Source organism: Macaca fascicularis, chromosome 3 (genome assembly GCF_037993035.2).
Source record: "Macaca fascicularis isolate 582-1 chromosome 3, T2T-MFA8v1.1".
NCBI classification, from domain to species: domain Eukaryota; kingdom Metazoa; phylum Chordata; class Mammalia; order Primates; family Cercopithecidae; genus Macaca; species Macaca fascicularis.
The window spans coordinates 23276893-23298773 of NC_088377.1; the positions used below are offsets into that span (position 1 = coordinate 23276893).

General features: G+C 37.1%; 1 long non-coding RNA gene across 1 annotated transcript in view; it reads left to right on the top strand.

The window, feature by feature from the left end:
- LOC135969813 (uncharacterized) overlaps window positions 1-19371 on the top strand; it is a 45262-nt gene extending 25891 nt beyond the window's left edge. The window contains exons 2-3 of the long non-coding RNA XR_010585220.1: window positions 14176-14302; window positions 18289-19371. This is a non-coding gene — a long non-coding RNA (uncharacterized lncRNA). The remainder of the gene's footprint in view (window positions 1-14175; window positions 14303-18288) is intronic.
- Window positions 19372-21881: the final 2510 nt, after the last annotated feature.

The window sequence follows — 21881 nt, forward strand, 5'->3', positions numbered from 1 at the left end:
CTCTTTATTTTGAAGAGTTAAACTCTTTAAAATTTTGGTGTAGACCAGTTTATACTTTAACAGTAATAACATTTGATTTTTCAGTATGTATACTACAAGATTTAAAGGAAAAAATCTGGATCTAGAATGTTTAAAAGTAAGCCTTGATGCTCTTTCGACAGACTTCTGCAAATGCATGCCAAAAAAAAAAAAATATATATATATATATATATCTCCAGCTGGACCCTCTTTAAATATTTTGGCTGGTTAACAAATTTAATGCATGTAACTTGACAGGAGCAAGGAAAGGGTTTATCTACAAAAACTGATGGAAATCAGTAATGCCAAATACAGAAGAAAGTGAGACAAAGCTAACTTATGGTACAAACGTAAGTTTGTACCATGAAAACTTTTTGTATTACAAACATGAGGAATCCTGCTTCAGTAATTTTTAATCTAAATTACTAAATGGATATTGCATATTTAAGCACTAGAGTGTAAAACTATTTCTATAACCTGGTCTCCAAACCTTCAGGCTCATATGTTTTATTATATAAGACATAAAATATACAGTTTTAGAAAAGGTGAGCTCTTAAGAAGATTCATGATTGGTGACATGCACAAAACCAACTTCTTTTAACCAAGAACTACAAGTTCAGTCCAGATAAGACTGGGCTGACTTATTTAGGAATTTTAGCTAAGTAGTTGTTTTGCCTAAATGTTTCACCCTGAGGAAGAATTATTTGTTGTTAATGCCAGGAGAAACTGTGACAAAATATGTTATAAACTGAGGCAGCTATCCTTTTTACCAATTTTTTTCTACTTGATTAGCTTTCAAATTTGAATGCCTTGTGGCATTGAATAAAAAATTATGACATTTTACCACATCAAATTTATGATAATAAAGACAGTAAATCCATTCTAGTGTCAGTATTATATAAATGTGAGCCTCGTGCTTGATTAAACCTCTGCACATTTTCCCCACATTTACTGTATTTGTAGGTTCTATTTATACATTTTTTGTAATATTTATCATTTCTTTTATCCTCTTCATTTTTATTTCCACCATCCTTAAGGCCTTAATATTCAGTTTGAAATAGAGGCAGAACCATTACGTTTGTCTCTCTGCCTCCATTCTCTGCTTCAGTGATACTTTTCATGCTTCACTGGCAGATTAAACTTCTAGAAGCACAAATCTAAGAATTTCTTTATTTCAGCAAAAATTCTCAGTCTCTGTTTTCCACGGTCTACAATAAAAAATATTCAAATGTATCAACTCTTAAGGTCTTTATTACCCAGGCCTCAAATTACTTTTACTATATTATTCCCTTGCAAATGTTACCCAAACACCAAGAGTTCTGTCTAGGTCCTGCTGCTCCCTGATTGGAAAGCCGTCTAGTGAAATAATAAGTACTGCCAAGGAAGAAGACATTATTTGAGTGCTGCTGGTGAGGAGAAGGGAGTCCCAAATCCATCTCCCTGACAGACTAAAATGAGGAGTTTATAAAGCAGGGAAGAAATGTAACCACGGGTGAAAAAACAGTATTTAGGGAGGGATAAGGTAGAGCAGTTGGTCAACAGGTTAGGCAATTGGTCAGCAAAAAGTGGGTTATGCAATCATGATGGGTGAGGGGTCTGGCTACTCCTTGTCTCCAAGAGTTGATCTGATAAATTTCCATTGCTTGATACTATCTGGGAGGCCTGATGGTCAATTTCCTGATAAAGGAACTCAGATAAAACAAATGTAACTGGGTCAATTACTATGTTTATTCCAAATAAACCATAAACATCAGTGCTATGGATTGTGTGGGTTTCACAAACATAATTCCTTTTTTTTTTATATTGACTGAACTGAGCCACCACCTTTACCATGTATGTCTTAACTTTTCCCAACCATGGTTCCTTTCCTAGTCTATCAAACTTACTTGAAATGCTTTTCTACTTTATACCCAAATGTATAAATTATGTTCATTCTTCATCATTGTGCTCTACAATGTTGCATAAGCATTCAATAAACACATATTTGTAAATAAATGAATAAATTATTATTATTATTGTTATTATTATTGAGATGGAGTCTTGCAGTGTTGCCCAGGCTGGAGTGTAACATTGTGGTCTCAGCTCACTGCAAGCTCTGCCTCCCAGGTTCACGCGATTCTCCTGCCTTAGCCTCCTAAGTAACTGAGATTACAGGCACACATACCTGGCTAATTTTTTGTATTTTTAGTAGAGACAGGATTTCACTATGTTGGCCAGACTGGTCTTGAACTCCTGACCTCATGATCCACCTGCCTCAGCCTCCGAAAGTGCTGGGATTACAGGTGTGAGCCACTGCACCTGGCCAAATTAATTTCTTAATTAAAGTTGATAAATGCACACAAAATAAAAAACTCATTAATTTAAAAAATTCAGGTTAATTACTTATGAGGCAGGTATCTACTGAACATCTAGTATAAAGTGAAGAGTGTAGATCTTAGGGATAATAAGAAAGTCAAGCATAATCCCTATTATTAAGGAGTTTGCAGACTAGTGGTACAGATATATTTGAAAATTAACAAGTTATAATAGTATCAGAATCTCAATAGAATAATTTAGTAAATAAGCACTCATTCAATGCTACTTAACAATGTGGAGTTTTTACTTTTTGCAATCTTTTCTGGTATAAGATATAATTTTATCTTGAGTAATGCATAATGAGATTTTGGCCTACACTTATTTCTTTTATGATACCAAATCAAGACACCTTTTAAAATAGAGATTTTCAGTGTTTATTTATTTATTATCCATGACTACTGTTCTACCAGAGCAGTCCAACAGACATTGGTTACAAGGGGATTCTAAACAAAGACTTGAGTGAATCACATGCTAGTTGAAAAAGCAGGACTATGTGATAGAGTGTCCATTCGTGGTTCTAGGTAAATAAGGCACGTCTGTATCTAGATAGATAATAACACAAAAACTTTTTTTATAAGGATGTCACAGCTGATTTTGTTATTAACAAAATCACCACCACTGCAATGTAATGTTTTAAATTCTGCTGTGTTGCATATAGGTTTATAAAATGTGCCCTGTCTTTACAGTTGAAACAGGGACACCAACATTAAAATGTATTTTAAAATATTCATATAGCAGGTTATCATTAATATTACATAAGGGTCAAATTTTATTTTAAAAAGGCCAATGAACTTAGGAATTCTGGAATCAGATGATGCATTAATGTTCATGTCATTCACTGTTTGAGTTTATTACATCTATAATAGTAGTGATCAGATATATATTCATGCCTTCAAAAGGCTAAATTTATGTGTATTTATGTACAATATTATTGTTCATTATATTTCTAATAACCTTGGAAAAACAACCATTTACTTAGAGCCTGAAACTAATTTTACAAATATAGATACATGCTATTTATTAGCAGTTAGCAGAGTATCAGTGTCTAGTGCGCAGTCGTATATTTGTATGCTTTTCATATATTTTTCTATATATTTACATATATATTTTTTGAGGCAGAATCTCACTCTGTCTCTCAGGCTGGAGCACAGTGGCGTGATCTCAGCTAACTGCAACCTCTGCCTCCTGGGTTCAAGCAATTCTCCTGTCTCAGCCTCCCGAGTAGCTGGGACTACAGGCACAGGCCACTGTGCCCAGCTAATGTTTTGTATTTTTAGTAGAGATAGAGTTTCACTATGTTGGCCAGGCTGGTTTCAAACTCCTGACCTCATGATCTGCCCACCTCAGCCTCCCAAAGTGCTGGGATTACAGGTGTGAGCCACTGCGCCCGACCTATTTACATATAAATATTATATATATACACACACACACACACACACACACACATATATATGTATGTGTACTTATGTTGGTGTGTATATGCAGGTGCAGTAATTAGTAATTCAACTGCTTTGCCTATGATTTTCTTTTAAAACATATACTTCTGAAATTTATGCATAATCCCAGTTGATTTCAAAATACGTTTCATATGAATTTCTCCAAAATCCTTTTTCTGGCTTTTCCTATAATTTCAAGTAGCCTGTAGACACTGTGTTCATTTAGACAACTGTGTTCATCAAACCTATCTTCTAAAGTCTGGACTGCTACCATAATCCTTTCCCATTACCTGTTCTTCTTTGGGAAGTGGTATTGTTACCCCCCAAAAACAGGGTTCATTCACCTGGTAAGTAACAAATGACTCTTCACGAGGATGCAGGTTTTGCTCAAGAAGGGTGATATTGCTAGGCAAGGAAGGAGAAAACTAGAAGTATTCTTCAGAGCAGTGTCTGCCCTAGAGTAAGTGACAGGAGGGTTTTATGAAGTGATGGAGAAGGGAGAGGGTACCCTATCACATGTTGAGAAGGAGACCTTGCTGCCCAAAAGCGGTGAGTCACTTTGCCCGCTCATAGGTGGCATATTATGGTAATGAAACGATATCTCCTCTTGGGGTGGAGACTTTAGTACAGGAGTAAGGAAAGTTCACTCAAGTTCATCTATAAGTTGCTGGAGTCTGCCAGGAGCTTAGGTGGCCAACTTAGGTGACTGCATTCTACACAAGATTTAGGAAGAAACAGGCTAGAGGGCAAGAGGCTATAAAACAGGCTGATTGCTCAAGTTGATTAAAATCCTATAATCCCTAGAGAACTTCCCTGTCTGTTTACAGTATCTGTTTCTTGTCTCCTTATTTAATTGTGGGAAATAGTTTTCCTGAATTTCAGGTTAATAATTTTCATATATTTTTTGATGATCAAAATTTTACCTTTTATAATAGCAACATAATCTTCACCATTAACTATATATAAATGTTTATGCTTAATTAATCTCTTAAGAGATTAAATAAAGTGAGATCCTGGTATCCACTTAATTAGCTGGAATTTCAATCCCCATCATCTATTGCACAGAAAAGTTAGAAATTATTTTCTGAAACTACATAACAATATAATTATATAAGTATATGCACATATGTATATGTATTAGTTTGTTCTCATGCTGCTATGAATGAATACCTGAGACTAGGTAATTTACAAAGAAAAAGAGGTTTAATGGACTCACAGTTCCACATGGCTGGGGAGGCCTCACAGTTTTATAAACTGTCCTTTATAAAACCATCAGATCTAGTGAGACTTATTTACATATCACGAGACCAGCACAGGAAAAACCCGAACTCATGATGTAATTACATCCCACTGGGTCCCTCCCATGACACGTGGGGATTATGGGAGCTAAATTTCAAGAAAAGATTTGGGTGGGGACATAGCCAAACCATATCAGTATATTTAATATATGTGAACTTGTGGTAGGCAGAATAATGCCTAACACCCAGAAAGTTCACATCTTAATCACAAAACCTGTAAATACATTACAATACATGGCAAAATGAGGACCCCAGAGGTGACTAACATTGTAGATCCTAATATGAGGAGATCATTCTGAATTATCTACGGGGCCCAGAGTAATTACATGAGGCTTTCAAAATGGAAGAAGAAAAATAGGAACATCAGAGAGATGCAAAAGAAGAGATAGAAAATATCTAACAATGTGAAAAAGGCTTGGCTTACCACTCCTGGCTTTGAAGATCAAGAAAGCAATAAACCAAGGAAGGTAGGTGGCCCCTGACAGCCAGCAAGGAAACAGGGACCTATAACCTCAAGAAACCGAACGCTCTCACCAATCTGAATGTCGTTACAAAGAACTGAATTACTTACTAGAGCCTCCAGAAAGAAACAGAGCCTGCCTATACCTTGATCTTTGTCAAGTAAGACCTGTTTCAGACTTCTGACCTATGGAACTGTGAGACAACTTGTATGTTAAGTTGGTGGTAACAGAAAACAAATACAGAGTTGAGTAATCTGTATTACAACAGTGGTTTATTACATAGTTTTTCATTTTGAATAAAATGTCACTTGATTCATTTTCCAAAAAGAATTATTTAAAACTTTTGAGTCAAGTAATAACAATGATGCATGCTGATAGAATTACTGATACATCTATGTATGACTTATCTACAAATATTTAGAGTCTGGTTTATTTAGTTTCCTTTTAACACACTTTAATTTTTAGGGTTGTTCCAGGTTCACAGCAAAATTGAGCAGAAGATATAAAAGGTTTCACACACATTTCCACGCCCACATATGCATAACTCCCCCATTGTTAATATCTCCCACCAAGGTGATATATATATAGTAAAACTGATGAGTCTACATTGACACATCATAATCAAAGTCCAACAAAGATATCTTGGTATTATGCATCCTATGGGTTTGGGCAAATATATAAAGCCATGTATGCACCATTATAATATTTTCAGAATAGTTTAGCTGCCCTAAAACCTTCCTGTGCCCTGCCTATTTACCCCTCCCTCTTCCCTAAATTTTACCATCCATCTTTGAAACAAAATGTTCTTATAGACATTGAATCTTTCCACGCTTTGATCTTGAACTCCCTAGCCACTGTAAGTGTGATAAATACAATTATGTTGTTTAAAAATTGTCCCGTCTAAGATATTTTGCTAAGCAGCCAGAAGAGATCAAGATAGTGAGCAAGTGAATATCTCTGTTAGTACTTCTGTGATGTCCAAGTTATACAAGTGAGTTGAGGGAATCCCAAAATACCTAGATAAGAAAAGAAGAAAAAGGGGCATAACTTGCATGAAAAATATACATCTATTTTTTAACATGCAGTGTGTAGATAAAATTTCTAAGCAAATAGGCTGAATGTTTAAGAAAAAATTAATATTATTGTTTTAATGTTCATACTGTCTGAAAGATACATAGAAAGTCAATTTAGGCAATTCTCCTGAGACAAATGTTTATTGTATTATTGTCATAGATCTTTATAATTATAGTTGCATGGGATCCTTACTACCATTTGGTCACGTTAACTGGTCATTACAGTGTTATAAAAACTTGAAATGGCTAAAACAATTGCGGTGACACAAAAGGAAATCGATATACACAGAACTGCATTTTGCTCAGTAGAAAAAGTATTTTCATACTTCATTTTGCACAGTGCAAAAATCTAGCTGGAAGAAAAAAAGAAACTTGAATTATTTAAGCTAATTTTTCTAACAGAAAAAAAATAAGCACACACACACACACACACACACACACACACACACACACACACAAATAACTCCACTGCAGGACCTCCATCTGTCTGAATGGTAAACAGTCACCACCTGTCTTCTGTATAAGATCATTGCTCCCACAGTAAATGTCACAATTTCCATTTCAAAACCCCCTTTCAGTTGTCTCATTCTGTAGCCTCAAGATAATAAATCATCTACTATTATGGTCAAAATAAATTCGTTGGCTATGTGATAATGAATAAAGAAAATATGCCAGGAAACAATCATGGTGGATTGGTTACTCTCTACTGCATTGTTTCTATATGACACAAAAAGATAATTCCAGGGTATGCTAAAATAGAGAAGTAGCAATATTTACATTATATTCACATCTAAGACATGTTGATATAAATTATGCTGCTGCAACAGCAACTCAATCTCTACAGCTGCCACTACACTATTACTTTAAGTACAAGATTGCCACATCTTCAGATTTAATTCCAGTTTTCCGTATTACTAATATGTTCTGCTTCATCTTAATGATTCATTTAGGATTCATTTTTTTGTTTGTTTTCTAAATATAAAGTGGACTAAAAAATTCATTCTTTTTCCACTTCCCAAGATAGTTTTGGAGAGCCAATGAAATTGTAGGTGGTAAGACTAGCAAACAATTTAGGCATATCTACTATAGTTGGTGGAACTTGATGCTGTGTGCTATAGTTGTTGTTGTTTTTGTTTGTGTGTTTTTTGGTTCTTGTTCCAGGATTCCTTGCAGGATCCCACGTTTCATTTTGTTGTTGGCTTCAGTTTGACAGCATCTCAGTCTGTCTTTGCTGTTGGTGACCTTGATAGGTAGTACCAGGGGAACACAAGGAGAAATATAAGTAAGAGCTCTCCTCATTGGCTTCCCTCCCTAAAGTCTGTCCGCCAAGGACGAGTTCATTTCTGACCTCTTGCCTGTGGAGTGTGACGGGCTAGTCTCCGTCACACCCAAGAGCTGCGGCAGGCAACACCCTTCATGTGGGTCACCTGCACTCTCTAGCCCAGCAGCTGACCACGCAGGCTCTACCTGAGCTCTCTGCCCTGATGCTGCCACTCCTGTCGCCCCTGCTGCTGGCCAGCATGTAGCTGTGCTGTCCCCTCAGACCTACGCATGCTCCCTCTGTGGGAACTAGCATGAGCTCCAACAATGTGTTGGCCACTCAGGCTGGCTGAGGCGGGAAGCTGGTCCCGCAGTTCTCAACAGCATCTGCAATTCATAGAAACTCTTTTTCAGGCTTCTCACGCTCACGCCATCCTCAGTCCTGCCCTTCTAGGTGGTGATAGAGGACACATTTCTGTTACCAATTTTAATTCTTCTTACAGTATGGAGAGATCCAGAACCCTCTCTCCCTTGGAGCCTCCATGTCACCATAAATTCTGGTGGGGTGGGCATCTCAGCACTTCCACAGGATAAAGACACCTCGTACCTTCCCAAATACCCCATCTCACTCTTCTACCTCCATTTCTTTAAGGAAGATAGATGTTGCTAGTGTTCTATTCCTAGCTGGGCTTTACTAACTATATTTTCTCACATCCTTCCTCTTGACTCTAGGAATCATGTGTGCTCATGTCTGTGTGTGTGTGTATGTGTGTGCAAATCCTACCAAGTATATATATTAAACATTGTGTGTAACTCAAGGTCTGTAGTACTTATCCTTTCTTCTCTCCCCCTCATTTTTCTTCTTCCTTTTCTTTCTCTTTTCTCTTTTCTGTTCTTGACTTGTTCCCTTTCTCTCTCTCTCTCTGACTCTGTCTCCCTCTCTCCCTCTACATATAGTATATATATACCCTCCACATATGGTGTGTGTGTGTGTATATATATATATATGGAGGATATATATATATCCTCTACATATTAATATCCTCCATATATATATACACACACACACACCCTCCACATATGGTGTGTTTGAGTGTGTATATATATCCTCCACATTATATATATACACATACACACACACATACCATATGTAATATGGTGATATGTAATATGATATACATGTAAACATCCAGAGTAGGATATCTCTTTTCCATGAACAATACAAAAATATATTGAGATAAATTGATAATGATGAAGAATAAAAATATAAGTTTAGAATGAAAACTCTGCGAATAAACAATGGAAAGAAGGTAGACATTTACTATATATGAAGACAGAGACACTTCCACTTACCTACTACCACGGAATACATTTTAACAATGAAGGCAGAGCCACATTTTATAGAAAAGGGGGGAAGAATATTTATTTTAAGAAAGGCAGTTTTAATGAATATATGGTTGATTGGGAACCCACATAAATATATAGGTCTAAAGCCAGTGGGTTTAGTACTTTGCCTCCCTCCCTCCCTCCCTCCCTCCCTCCCTCCCTCCCTCTTTCCTTCCTTCCTTCCTTCCTTCCTTCCTTCCTTCCTTCCTTCCTTCCTTCCTTCCTTCCTTCCTTCCTTCCTTCCTTCCTTCCTTCCTTCCTTCCTTCCTTCCTTCCTTCCTTTGTTTCGGGAGTCTTGCTCTGTCGCCCAGGCTGGAGTGCAGTGGCAATATCTCAGCTCACTGCAAGCTCCGCCTCCCGGGTTCCCACCACTCTCCTGCCTCAGCCTCTCGAGTAGCTGGGACTACAGGTGCCCGCCACCACGCTGGATAATTTTTTGTATTTTTAGTAGAGATGGGGTTTCACCGTGTTAGCCAGGATGGTCTCGATCTCCTGACCTCGTGATCCACCCACCTTGGCCTCCCAAAGTGCTGGGATTACAGGTGTGAGCCACTACACCCAGCCACATTTCCTTTTTATTCTTCAGCCAAGGTGGGGGATTTCAGTTTTCAGATCAGAACAGTCAGGTATAATCATAAATATAAAAATTGTCACTTTTTAAATTTTAGAAAATAGTAAAACAATATACTTTTCTCAAAAAGACAAACATAAGACAGAAAGCAGTCAAAGTTAAAATCATGAACTTCTGGCAGTGTTGCTGTGATATCAGGTCTCACTCTTCCTGAGAACAGATTGTTCCACCAGATAGCTTTGCCAATTTGGTAGCAAATTGGAGCTTTGCTCCTTTGGGGAAGCAAAATCTATAACAACAAACAGTGTGATAAATAAGTGAAGGTGAGTAATTATAATCGATTTATTACAAATAGAAATTGAAAGGAGGGAAATAAAAATATTGATTAAACATGATTTATAAAAGTCAAAGTCTATCACTCTAATGACTTTCTTGAGTGTTTTATAATGCAATTATCAATATGTATTAGATGTTCATGTTTTAAAAGTTCTGTTAGCCATGTAAAATTAGTAGGATTTTCTAGAACAAAAAGAAGAAAAAAACACTGAGTTTTTATATAAATAGAAATAAGTACTTATGTTAGCTATATTTAGAGTCTTGTCATTTTTTTCAGTTTATCTTTTATGTGTTATTAGACTTCATTATTGAAAAATGACATGCCCACTGTTCACAGCAGCTGCAGTCCATTAGCCTAATGGCTTGGAATTATATGTTGCCTTGGAAATTGTCTATTGTGTGGCAAAATCAAATGTAAACCCTACTGAGACAAGTCTTGACATTATTAAGTGTAAGAAATGCAGTGCATTCAGGAAGTTGTAAAAAAAACAAAAAACAAAAAACAAAAAAAACAAAACAGAAAGAAAGGATTTAGGGCATATGACACCAGAAAGTAATATGATGTTTAGGTCAAAATACAAACTACTTGTGTTTTCTCATTATGGTTTAGTAGAAAAATTGCAAACTGTCAGTCACCACTCAACTGTTTTAAATGCAAAATTAGTACTAAATAGATTGATAATCCTCTTTTTCTTTCAAATATTATACATTTGCTGTATGCATATTCATTTTCTTATTTCCAAAGCAGTACCTTGTGCAATTGCTTTCACTGATCCATTCAAAAACAACTACACCACTACCAGCAAAATATTGAGGGTCCGCTCTGTACTCAGCCCTGGAAAGGTACATTTCTCATAGATATGACCAAACCCCAGAAATAACTTCCAAAGATATAATGATGTTCACATTTGCATAACTAACTCGGGAATATTCTCACCTCTTGTTCACATTCTCTTATTCTCTCAGTTGCCATCCTTTCACTTTCATTACATCATGTTATCACCACTGGTTTTTGGAGCTCCCTGGTCAGGGTCAAGCCCACACAGCAGATCCAGGAGTGTAGGCTTTCACATTCTAAAACTCAGTTATGACATAAAGAGGAAAGAGAGGTGGGGAAGATTCAGCCTTCCTTCAGAGGACACCAATATTGATGTAGGGAGCGTCTGTTAAGCGAAGAGTGCCACATGTTGACAAGCAAAGTCAGTGTAGCAAGAGCACTTTCAGAGGAGGGCTTTTGTGGCCACGCTTCCAGGAGGAAAGAAAGAGCCATCATTTCCTACACTGCAGAGGAGATGGCTGAGGCACCGCCACTCACCTCTTCAAACCTAGAGAGATGATATAGCTCTGAGATGCTCATTTGTAGCTGAGCTAATAGTGATATTAACAATCAGACCCACGTTTACCCTTTTAACATTCAACTTGCCTTTATGCATTTTAGTTATTCTTCTATGAATAGCTTCCTTCTCTATAAATAAATCCAAATCATTGTTATAGGCTCAATCTTGGTTTCTCTCTTCAAAATTTGTATGTTGAAGCCCTAACCCTTAACGTGTTGGTATTTGCAGGAGGGGTTTTTGGAGGTAATTAGGCGTAGATAAAGCCATGAGAGTAAAGCCTCTATGATGAAATGAGAGTCCTTCTGAAAAGAGGAAGAGATCGGAGCTCTCAGCTTGCTATGCCATGTGACAATACAGTGAGAAGACAGTTGTCTACAAATCAGGAGGTGAGCCTTCACCAGGAATCAAACCTTTTGGCATCTTGATCTTGAACTTCCTGACCTCCAGAACTGAGCAATAAATGTGTGCTGTTTAAGCCACCCAGTCTACAGTATTTCATTATAGCACCCCAAGCTGTCTAAGACAGTAATTTATATTTAGAAAGTAAAGCAAATATTAAAAACTTCTTAGCTCCTTAAAGATGAGTTTTAAGGGTTAATATTAACAATATCAAACTTCAGAGAGATAGAACATGATAAAATTTTGAAACATAAATCCTGAAAAGGGTCAGGAAAGCAAGAAAGGATTTCTAATAAATTAGACGTAAAGGTCACCAGAAAATTATGGCCATCACTGGAACAAGAGTTAACATTTAAAATGGTAAAAATGAAACGGTAAAAATAAAACAGCTGCATATGAAAATTTTCCTAAGTGTCTTAAAAAAGGAGCAAAATGTTGAATCATACTCTTCTAGGGTTTAATGTTCTTTCTAGGAGAAAGCTGGTCATTTAGAAATTTAAAGCATCTCACCAGGTTTTAAGGACACTCTCTGTCACTTTATCTCTTTTCTTTCTCTCTTTCCTTCTCTCTCTCTTTCACTCTATCTCCCTTATGCACACAAACACGGTTCATTTATTTACTTATATTTAGTCCAGCAACATTCAGTGTTTTCTGATCATTGACTTCTAGTTTAGTTTGGAAGATGAAATATCTACCAATTCATTCAGTGAACAATTTCATTATTGTGTCAATTGTATATTCAAATACTGGTTAAATAACAAAAATATTGAAAACACTAGAAAAATGGAGGAATTGTAGATACAGTGACCAGATCAGTATTACTGACATTTAAATTTAAAATATCAGAATGTCATCTAAAGGACTTAACAGATTGGAAGAAACGAACAAAAAGGCAGAGTCCAGGTATAAGCCATGGAAACAAAGACTAATATAAAGATATGGCAAAAAAATGAGGCAGTTTAGAATCATAAATCTGAATTTTGTCGTGCAAGGGAACTATTAGAAGTACAGGCATTGTATGGAAAAGGCATATCAGTTTGGCATGCAGAAGGCAGGAAAAAATCTCATAATACCAGTATTTTATTTCTTTGCTTTTCTTTTTCTTTCTTTTTCCTTCTTTATTTTTTTCTTTTGAGACGGAGTCTTGCTCTGTCACCCAGGCTGGGGTGTAGCAATGCAATCATGGTTCATTATACTTTTGACCTCCGAGGTTCAAGTGACCTCCTGCCTCAGCCTCCCAAATAGCTGGAACAATAAGTGTGCACCATCATGCCCAGCTAATTTTTAAAATATTTTTTGTAGAGGCCGGGCATGGTGGCTCACGCCTGTAATCCCAGCACTTTGGGAGGCCGAGGCAGGCAGATCACTTGAGGTCAGGAGTTTGAGACCAACCTGGCCAAGATGGTGACTCTGTCTCTTCTAAAAATACAAAAATTAATGGGGCATGGTGGCACATGTCTGTAATCCTAGCTACTCCAGAGGCTGAGGCAGGAGAATCACTTGAATCTGGGAGGCGGAAGTTGCAGTAAGCAGAGGTCGCGCCACTGACCTCCAGCCTAGGTGACAGAGCGAGACTGCGTCTCAAAAACAAAACAACAACAACAAAAACAACAACAAAATATATATGAGAGACACAGTTTCGCCATGTTGCCCAGGCTGGTATCGAACTTCTGATACCAGTGTTTCTTAAAAGTGTCTTGGAAGAATCAGTTATAGATAGAAGTAGAAAAGAGGAAATCCATTTCAACTAATGTGTTAGGGTGAAAAATTGGGTACAAGCTTAAAAGGAATATTGACATGAAGGGACAGGGAAGAGTAGGAAAAATATGGGTGTAATGGAAACAGTTTATTAGTTATATATTAACTCACTGAATTTACTCAGAAGAAAGACATTTCCCATGCATTTACACTGAAGAAAAATGTACATCATTCCATACCATTTCAGATACTTAATACAACCTATAGTTTCATGAAATCAATTTAAGAAAAGCTCAATTAGGAAAGCTCTTATTTGGGTGCTTTGAATGGAGAAAATTCTGGATTAGAATACTGAGAAGTGAGCAGCAACTTGAAAAGGACTCTCCACTTCTCTGTTGTCTTCTTGTCTTATCTTACAGAGGAACTGGGGAATAGAGACAAAGATCGTATTTTGAATGCAATGTCCTGAGGATGCAAAGCAATAGGGAAGCATACTGGAATTTGTCCAAGGTCTGTGGTTCTTTGCTGACATATTTTTTTCCCCCAGATGGAGATGCCTCATTTGGATTTGTATTACAACTACTGTGAAACTCTGTTGAACACCTTGGCCAGTTTGTGAGCTAACTTGGAAGGATATCAACCAGCCCAAGCTGAGCCATCCCAGCTGAAATTATGTGAGAAAAAACAAACTTGCCCTCACTTAGATAACCCTAAGATATATATACATAGATAAATCAAACGACCGTGGTTTTTGTAATCTGCCATCTTTTAGTGTTGTTTCACATAAAACTAGATGCTTGAAAAATAATTTAGTACTAGAAATTCAGTGCTGTTATGACAAAATAATAAACTTATGGTATAGTCTTGGGAATCGGCAGTTACTGCAAAAACTTGGAGAAAGTGAGAAAAATGTTATTGTAGGCTGCAAAAAAGGATAGCTAATGATATGTAGAGGCAGAAATCTTAACAAAACTATTGCCTGAACTGTAGTATAAAAAATATTATTGGATCTGACTATGGATATATCTATGCAAATGAGTTTGAAATTATTTCTATGAACTACATATAATAAATTTTGAAAAGTTTATTTCTACGAATAAGCTACATATAATAAATTATGAAAAGAATGTTCTAAGGACAGAATTGGTCTATTTTTCAGAAGAACTGAGAGAAAAGGTAAATGTACAAAGACTAGTTGAGTTCAAATACAAAATCAATGCGAGGCTGGGCGCGGTGGATCACGCCTGTAATCCCAGCACTTTGGGAGGCCGAGGTGGGCAGATCACGAGGTCAGGAGATTGAGACCATCCTGGCTAACACGGTGAAACCCTGTCTCTACTAAAAATACAAAAAAAATTAGCCAGGCGTGGTGGCGGGTGCCTGCAGTCCCAGCTACTTAGGAGGCTGAGGCAGGAGAATGGCGGGAACCCGGGAGGCGGAGCTTGCAGTGAGCCGAGATTGCACCACAGCACTCCACCCTGGGCGACAGAGCGAGACTCTGTCTCAATAAATAAATAAATAAATAGCCGGGCGCGGTGGCTCACGCCTGTAATCCCAGCACTTTGGGAGGCCGAGGCGGTCGGATCACAAGGTCAGGAGATCGAGACCACGGTGAAACCCCGTCTCTACTAAAAATACAAAAAATTAGCCGGGCGCGGTTGTGGGCGCCTGTAGTCCCAGCTACTCAGGAGGCTGAGGCAGGAGAATGGCGTGAACCCGGGAGGCGGAGCTTGCAGTGAGCCGAGATCGCGCCACTGCACTCCAGCCTGGGCGACAGAGCGAGACTCCGTCTCAAAAAAAAAAAAAAAAAGAAAAACAAATAAATAAATAAAATAAAAATAAATAAATAAATAAATAAATAAATAAATAAAATAAAATAAAATAAATAAAATACGATCAATGCTCATCTCCAGTCCCTTGCAGCGAGAGATTGTTAAATTAAGAAACAGCATTATGGCAAATACCCAGATCACCGTCAATAGAATGTGGTCTCAGAAAGAAAGAAAAAAAAAAAAAATCAAAGGTATGTCTGTGAGACATTTTATTAAGACTTCAGAAAGATATAAGATTATGCCATATGTACTATCTTATATTAGTCTCTAAGAATCTTAAGACATTTTCCCACGTCATCCTCATGAGTAATCCAAAGGTATAGCAGGTCTGGAAAACAAAGGGACTGTGATTTTTGTTGATAGATATAACCATAAATAGGCACGTATTACTGGGGAGTTTTTAAGTATTGTATATACAGACAGAAAAATCAGTTATGGTACAAGAAGGAAAAGAAGACATTGGACTCCCAAACTTCACTGGCCGCAATCACAGATGACTCCTCATACAAATGCAAGAATGACTCAGGCAGAGGGACCTACCCCGCAGCGAATCATTCCTAAGGAACATACCTGGGTCCCAATCAAGAAACTGTCAATGTGACTCTGGCTTGATTTCAAAGTTGCTATGAACCTGTGAATTCCATGTGCCTTCCATTCCTCTCTGCTCTCCTATTTGAATGGAAGTTTTTTTAAAATCATGGTTACTCTATGCCTGTCATGTTATTGCAAGTTGGGAGTATGATATGACAGGTATCTTTTCTTTGTAGTTCACAGTGCTCCAGACTATAAGACACAGAATTTGGGGGAGGGTGTCTGCATCGAAAGAGTCATAATCAAAGAGCCTCATTCTCACTTGAATTTAGTTAGATGATGGGATCTTGGGCGTCAAGCAAGTGCTCACTGAGCAGACTTTATACGTGCTTTGGAAAGGTAGAATGAATCAATCTTTCTTTTTTCTTTCTTTCTTTCTCTTTCTTTCTCTCTCTTTTCTTTCTTTCTTTCTTTCTTTCTTTTTCTTTCTCTCTCTCTCTTTCCCTCCCTCCCTCCCTCCCTTCCTTCCTCCTTTCTTTCCCTTCTTCCTTCCTCTTTCCCTCCTTCCTTCTTCTTTCTCTTTCTTTCTTCTTTCCTCCCTCCCTCCTTCCTTCCTTCCTTCCTTCCTTCCTTCCTCCTTCCTTCTCTTTTTCTTTATTTTTCCTCCCTCTCTCCCTCCCTCCCTCCCTCTCTTTCTCTTTCTTTCTTTCTTTCTTTCTTTCTTTCTTTCTTTCTTTCTTTCTTTCTTTCTTTCTTTCTTTTTTCTTTCTTTCTTTCTTTCTCTTTCTTTCTTTTCTTTTTCTTTCTTCTTTCTCTCCCTCTCTTCCTTCCTTCTTTCCTTCTTTCCTTCCTTCCTCCCTCCTTTCTTTCCCTCCCTTCACTCCTCCTTCCCTCCTTCCTTCCTTCCCTTTTTCTTTATTTTTTCCTCCCACTCTCCCTCCCTCCCTCCTTCCTTCTCTTTCTCTTTCTTTCTTTCTTCTTTCCTTTTCTTTCTTTCTTTTCTTTCTTTCTTTTTCTCTCTTTCTCTCCTTCCTTCCTTCCTTCCTTCCTTCCTTCCTTCCTTCCTTCCTTCCTTCCTTCCTTCCTTCCTTCCTTCTCTCTCTCTCTCTCTCTCCCTTTCTTTCTTTATTTTATGGTAGAGATAGGATCTGGTTACACTGCCCAGGCTGGTCTGAAACTCCTGGTCTCAAGTGATCCTCTCGCCTCTGCCTCACAAAGTGCTGAGATTGTAGACGCGAGCCACCACATCTGATGCAATAATCCATTTTTCTTACGGGAATACTGTAAATAATTTGTTACTAGAGAGTGTAATGTGTTTTAAGCTCCATTTCATACCATCTGGTGGTTTGCTATGAAGCTATAGTTGATCAGAAGAGGGTGTCAATTGAGATTAAGAGGGTGATTTTAAAGGTTTGCAGATACAGCAAGAAGTGTAAGATTGTCACCTAGAAGACATGGACTATAAGATACAGTGGAATTGCCAGTCAGCACTAAAGGCCAGACTGTGAGGAATAATTTTGCATCATGATTGGCTACTACATTGTGATTCATAATTTAGCAATTGTCCCATTATTTTTCATTTAGTGTCTTTTTTCCCCCCATAACTTTCACTCTTAGAAATATAGCTGAAGAGCAGGATTTCATTATAAGTTTTCAGAGCTTCAGGTTACCACATAAATCACAGCCAGGCTTAGGACTTGGTCTCAGCTTCCTGAACCAAATGGAGAAGACAAGAAGTACAGAGCTGCTGAGTGGTATAAAGCTTGAAAGGCACAAAGAGAGAAGGCTTTCAGCAGGACCCGCAGGACAATAAAAAATGTGAACAGGAGAAATCACTGGAAGCAGAAGTGAATGGGAGAGGGGATTTGTACACACACACATGCACACACACAAAATCAGCAATGGGGTGAGAAAGTATAAAATTTAGAAAAAAGTAAAGAAGTTGATTGAAAGAAACATATCGCTTATGAAATTCTTCACTCATTCATGCATTCATACATTCATTCACTCACAAAGATACACTGAGTGCTTAAAATGAGTGCTTAAAATGAGCAAGCACTGTTCTAGGTATTGGAGATGAAGTAGCTGGAAACAAACTTGTTTCCAACAAACTGAGGGACATAGATCATACATTTAAAATTAATACACCTATGCATATAATATTGTTTAAAGAGTTAAATGTATAAAATCCATGTGTACATGTAATTATGCCAAAATATTTACAAAAGAGACATGCTATAAAAACTGAAAACAAAGTGACAGAACAGAAAATAGTGTACCTTGATATTCTCCATTAGGTCATCGGGACAGCTCCACTGAAGAGAGGACATTTACGCTGAGAAGTGAATGAAGGGAAGAAGATAACCTGGAGGAATATTCTTGGCAGATGGAACAGTAAATGCCTGGGCCCAAAGGTGGGAGTGGAACTTGGTTGTTCTTAAACAGAATGAGTGACATGAACAAAAATAAGAATAAAATAGGTTACAGATGAGGGTGCAGACAGAATCCAGTTAAGGCATTATGTTTCATCTTGAGAAAGATGGAAAGCCTTCAGTAGGCTTGGATCAGGAGAGTGATATGACTTAATATATATAATCATATTTTTCTGACTTTCCTGCATAACAGAAGAGCAGGGTGAGAGTGGAAGATGGAAAGCAGATTGGAGACTGTTGCAACTTTCCAGAATAAATTTATAACTTTGGAAAACATGTATCCACCAGTCTGAGCTCAACAATATCTCAATACTTGGATATATTTTTGATGACGTGCTACAAATGTGAATTTTTTATATTGTAAAATGAAACATGTCAAAATTTGGAAATTTGAAAAATTCTGCAAAATAATCTTTTGAATAATAAATGCATGATGTCACAAAACCATTCAACTACTTTTAAGAAACTACCACTAGTATAATTTTGATGTAGAATTTGATGTAGTATTAAGGAAGAATATAAATAATTATACATAAAATCTATTAACATACTCCTCCCATTTTAAACAACGTATTTGTGTGAGACAAGATTTTCTTCACCATACACTTTAACCAGAACAATATGTCAAAAACAGTTTGAAAGCAAAGCAGCTATTTTCTATTAAGACAGACATTAAAGACATATGCAAATACATAAAACTCCGCTTAGCCATTTTTTGTAAAACATATTTTAAATATAATTAAGCTATTGATATTAACATATCATGAGTTCCTTATTTTTATTAATGAATAGGTATTAAAATAATCTCACTGTTTTAATAATACAGTAAATGTCAATGCACATGAGCCACGAAACAAAAGAATTTTGTATTCCTTAATACATTTCCAGAGTGTAAATTTGTTCTGAAACCAAAAGTTTTAGAATTGTTCCTGCATAATATCACATAGTTTCCACATTTTTTTTTTTTTTTTTTTTTTTTTTGAGATGGAGTTTCGCTCTTTTGCCCATGCTGGAGTGCAGTGGTACAATCTTGGCTCACTGCAACCTCTGCCTTCTGGTTTCAAGACATTCTCCTGTCTCCGCCTCCCAAGTAGCTGGGATTATAGGCGCCTGTGACCACACTTGGCTAATTTTTGTGTTTTTAGTAGAGACAGGGTTTCACCATGTTGACCAGGCTGGTCTTGAACTCCTGACCTCATGATCTGCCTGCCTCAGCCTCCCAAAGTGCTGGAATTACAGGGGTGAGCCACCGCACCTGGCCCACATTTTTGTTAGTATGAACAGGTTGCTATGATCCAAATCTGCTATTTTACATGTCTCCTTCACTTAGGCAGCAATTCTTCTAGAGTACATAAAAGTGTGGAATTCCTTGGCCACAGGATATGTTTATACTCAGTTTTATGGAATAATTGCAATTAACTTTACAAACTGGTTATATTAATTTAGATTTCCATCATTAAGACATGAAATGTTTTCTCTAAATCATCACCAACACTTAAAGTTTGACAATCTAATAGATGTAATATTAAATGTTATTGAACTGAGTGTGTCCTTTCCTGGTGACTAAAGAATTTGATTATACTTTGACTTGTTAATAATCTTTTCAGAGCTCCTTTTTTGTAACATGTCTAATTGTCTCTTTTGGCCATTTTTGTGTGGGATTATTGCACTTATTCCACTTAATTAGTAGACTTCTTCCTATATCTTAACTATGATTCCTTTGTCAGTTTTAAATATTGAAAATGACTTCTCCGTGTTACGAAAACTTTAGATTAAAAAAAAAAACTTTGTTATTTTAATGTCATCTATTAATTTATTTGTTGATTTTTAGTTGTGTTTGCTTGCTTTTGTTTTTAAAAAAGTCTTTATCACCTTTAAGTTATATGCATATTTTCTTGTGCTGTTTTCCTAAAAATGTTAAAAGGTTTGTGTGGCAGTCATAATTCTAAAGATGCTTATTTCCTAGCATTGCTGCCCCTTCCCTACTTTTTTTTTTTAATCACACATTAAACTAGCTATTGCCATGAAGGAATGCTGACTATATCATTTAAGACCCAACTTAACTTGGAAATTCTCCTGGGTGGTCTTTACTCAATTAAGCAAGTCTTTAAAAGTTGAGTTTTCTCCAGGTAGTGGCAGCAGCAACAGCAGCAGCAGAAAGTTTCAAAGGACTAGAAAGCCAGAGAGTTTCAAAGGACTAGAAAGGTGTGATGGACTTTGGTTGTTTGACCATGGAGGGTCCCTACGAAGAGGAATGTAGGTGGTATTGAGAAGTTGAGACTGGTGCCTGAATGACAGCCTGTGAGGATATACGAACCTTAGTTCTACAACCACAAGAAACTGAATTCAGCCAACAAACTAAATGAGCCTGGAAGCAGATTATTCTCCTGAGCCTCCAGACTGGAGACCAACCTGGCCAACACCTCGAGCTGGACTTTGTGAGAATCTAAGCAGAGAATCCACCTGAGATCACCTGGGGTTCTGATCTATAGAACTGTAAGATCATAAATGGATGTGATTTTAAGCCTCGAAGACTGTAGAATTTGTTATATATCAACAAAATATTAATATTTTTGCTTTTAAATTTCCATTTTTAATGTAAGAACTTACTGAGGATCTAATTTTATGTTTTCCCTATAGATGAACAATAATATATTATAGAAACTAGGGATCCATTTTCATATTTTTCGCATAGATGACCAGTTGTTATAAAGTATTTACTATCCATACTAAACCTAGAAGACTCTAAAGTTAATCTATACTATATTCTCTTTTTTTAAAACAGAGAACCTTAACTCTTTATTTTCGAATTTTTATTGGTCATCCTCTCCCTGATATGTGGTTGTTTTCCAATATTTTGACCTGTTTTCACTTCAAAAATCAACCATTGATATTATTGTGAAGATATTATTGTTATTACTATTATTGGGGTATTTTTATTACATTATAATATGGTTTGGCTGTGTCTCCACCCAAATATCATCTTGAATTGTAGTTTCCATAATCCCCACGTGTCATGGCAAGAACCCAGTGAAAGGTAATTGAATCATGGGGGTGGTTACCTCCATGCTACTCTCTTGATAGTGAGTGAATTCTCCTGAGATCTGATGGTTTTATAAGGGACGTCCCCCCGCCTTGCTCGGCACTTCTCCTTCCTGCCACCGTGTGAAGACGGAAGTGTTTACTTCCGCTTCTACCACCACTATAAATTTCCTGAGGCCTCCCCAACCCTGGGGAACTGTGAATCAATTAAACCTCTTTCCTTTATAAATTACCCAGTCTTGGGTATTTCTTCATAGCAGCGTGAGAAAGGGCTAATACCTTACTATCAATCCTTTATATTTTCCTACAATGTCGGTCCCCAATCTTTTTGACATAGGAATCGGTATCATCAAAGACAATTTTTTCCATGAAAAATTGGGGGCATGCTTTCAGGATGAAACTGTTCCACTTCAGAT